This window comes from Hibiscus syriacus, unplaced genomic scaffold (genome assembly GCF_006381635.1).
Source record: "Hibiscus syriacus cultivar Baekdansim isolate YM2019G1 unplaced genomic scaffold, ASM638163v2 tig00001731_pilon, whole genome shotgun sequence".
In the NCBI taxonomy this organism is placed as follows: domain Eukaryota; kingdom Viridiplantae; phylum Streptophyta; class Magnoliopsida; order Malvales; family Malvaceae; genus Hibiscus; species Hibiscus syriacus.
The window spans coordinates 753,292-756,482 of record NW_024061885.1 but is presented as its reverse complement, the minus strand read 5'-3'; the positions used below and the strand labels follow the sequence as shown (position 1 = coordinate 756,482).

The window sequence follows — 3,191 nt, the reverse complement described above, 5'->3', positions numbered from 1 at the left end:
TTGCGCTGTACGGAACTCCGGTTTCCTTGATCCAGTCGTCACCAATGGCGAAGAACTTGGGTGGAAGGAAATTAGCAGCCTCTTTCTCCGAAAGAATCATAACTCCAGGCCATTTAACACGCTTGTTTGTGGAAGCACCAGGACCACGGTTGTTGAACTCAAGGTATGTGCAAGTTTGGGCAGCCGAACTGGATTCCCAGCTTGTCCAGCCTTCTGGGTGCACCATATCATCGATGTAAGTTTCCATTATAACTGCTGTTGATAGACTCCCCCATGGACGACCAAGGTACACTGGGAATTTGTACTTCACCGGAGCAAGCTCAGGAGCTGGAAGGATTTGGCCGCCGTGAATCACAATCCCCGTTGGCTCTTTATCGTCGGTTCTCTTTGATGCCGTAATAACATTTTGATGACCAAACTCTGGCTTTCGAACGAGGAATGTGCAGTTCTGAAAAATTACGGATGCATCACCGAATACGAAATCGATTGTTCCAGAGATGGTGCAGTCCCGATAGAATTGTCGTTTGGTGAAAGCGTAAAGTGTGTCTTGGTAACCATCTATGGAGCAATTGAAGAACACTGAATCTTCCGACTGTACCCTCACCGCCACCGAAAATTACGGATGCATCACCGAATACGAAATCGATTGTTCCAGAGATGGTGCAGTCCCGATAGAATTGTCGTTTGGTGAAAGCGTAAAGTGTGTCTTGGTAACCATCTATGGAGCAATTGAAGAACACTGAATCTTCCGACTGTACCCTCACCGCCACCGCTTGCGCTTTCAATGGCCCTGCTGTGTTCTCAAACGCAATGTTTTTGGCAATGAAGTTGTTTCCGTCAACAGCAAATGTAGCAGTGAAGTAGGTAGTGGGATTTCCATCCGGACCGGTGCTGATACTTCCGGTGATTCGGGTATTTTCTTTACCATCTCCGACCAGTACTAAATGCGTTATATCGGAAGTGATTTCCACATTCTCGGCGTACATTCCTTCCTTCACGTATACGACATAAGGCTTGGTGGATCTGCGTGGGATTTTTCTTTAGCTTCATTTAAGGTTTTGCAGTCTCCAGTGCCGTCCTTGCCACAACAAGGTCGGGCTTCAAATCAGCTGACAACTGTCTCCGAGCATTTGTGGAATTCGTTCCTCAATTTCTTCAAGTAGCAGACGACGATTCCATCCTTCATTCTTCTCTCTAAATGAAGTCCAATCGGAATGGCCGAGTACGGGAAGTCTCCTCATCTTGGAGTAATCGACGTCGATTCCAGTTCTCATTCTTCTCTCTAAACGAAGTCCAATCGGAATGTCCTAGAACCGGAAGTCCATCCTCATCTTGGAGTAATCGACGTCGATTCCAGTTCTCATTCTTTTCTCTAAACGAAGTCCAATCGGAATGTCCTAGAACGGAAGTCCATCCTCATCTTGGAGTAATCGACGTCGATTCCAGTTCTCATTCTTTCTCTAAACGAAGTCCAATCGGAATGGCCTAGAACCGGAAGTCCATCCTCATCTTGGAGTAATCGGCGTCGATTCCAGTTCTCATTCTTCTCTCTAAAGAAGTCCAATCGGAATGTCCTAGAACAGGAAGTCCATCCTCATCTTGGAGTAATCGACGTCGATTCCAGTTCATTCTTTTCTCTAAACGAAGTCCAATCGGAATGTCCTAGAACCGGAAGTCCATCCTCATCTTGGAGTAATCGACGTCGATTCCAGTTTCTTTCTCTAAACGAAGTCCAATCGGAATGGCCTAGAACGGAAGTCCATCCTCATCTTGGAGTAATCGACGTCGATTCCAGTTCTTATTCTCTCTAAACGAAGTCCAATCGGCATGGCCTAGAACAGGAAGTCCATCCTCACCTTGAAGTAGTCGACGACCGGTAATAGTCCGGCATCCTCGAACTGCCGAAGCTGGTCTTCTAACTCACATGCGATCGCAAGGCCATTTCTACTGAGTTGCATCGTGATATTCAAGAACTTCTTCATTTTCTGGAAGCATGCGATTTGGATTTGGTTTTTTTGAAGCCATCTAAACAAGCTTGTTGGTTAGCAATGGTGGCACTCAACCAGATCTTCAAATCAGCCAACAGTCTCTTAACGTTGGTGACATCAGCTTCTCAACTAGATCAAATGATTTTTCAAGTTCAACTACAGTATAATTCAAAAGAATTTTGCATGCATCCAAGGCACTTTTGGTCCCAGGATCTTTCTCAAGTTCCCTCAGGTGCGTAGAATTCTCCACAGCTCGATTCACATGCTTCATCGTGGCCTTAAAGCTGCTCGGACCAGGTCTTTAACATCCGTTTTATTTCCGGCCTCTTCTGTGACTTGTTCTTCGCATGTACCCTTGAACTTGGTTGGTTCGCAAATCAGTTCGATTGCCTTCTTGGAGGAAGAGGCCTGAGCATTTTTGTTGCCATTTTTAGTCGACTCATCCGATCCGTTTTCATCGTTAATGCTGACCCGACCGTCACCGCGACCACCATAGCCACCAAGAGGCAAGAAGAGACTGCGATGATCGCGATCCTCTTCGACCCCTGAGCATCCTCCTCAGGGCCAGCCATTGTCGAAAAAACAATATTTGTGAGGCGGCAAATTTATTCTTTGCCAACTCCTCGAGGGTAATTGAAAGCCTCCTAAGTGTGGTTGTTTTCCCCCCTGATATTCCTAGCTATAAGAACATGAATCTAACCACCATCAAACACCTTCTTTTTATATTTTGGGTTTAGAGTTATTTTAGCTCGCAAAATTGAGAGTCGCCAACCATTTGGAAATTTACTCCAAAATCCTAGGCAACCCGTTTGTATGTGTCAAATCACCATTCATGAATTGGTCTTGCAGTTTAATTGTTTTGAGATAAATGTCTAAATTACGAGTTTTCCTTAACATCTCCACGAAATAGTGTATAATAAATTTAATATATATATATATATATATATATATATATAAATTTTAATGTCACATGTATAATAAACTAATTAAAATATAATTTTTAGAATTAATTATATTATAGACATGTTAATAATTATAAGATAAAGAACACAAATGCACCATAGATTATAGGGACTGCTTATTAAGTCTATCGACTAAAAGTTAGAATTATTCATCATGTTCCAAGCTCGTCCATTTTTTTTGTAAAAAATTGACAGTTGTCTAAGCTGAACGTTAAAATGATGACTAAGGTATGATAACGTT

The 3,191-nt window shown here is 43.1% G+C and overlaps 1 pseudogene; it reads right to left on the bottom strand.

Annotated features, from left to right (window-relative positions):
- Nucleotides 1–434: 434 nt before the first annotated feature.
- Nucleotides 435–2,575, bottom strand: LOC120133006 (annotated as a pseudogene).
- Nucleotides 2,576–3,191: the final 616 nt, after the last annotated feature.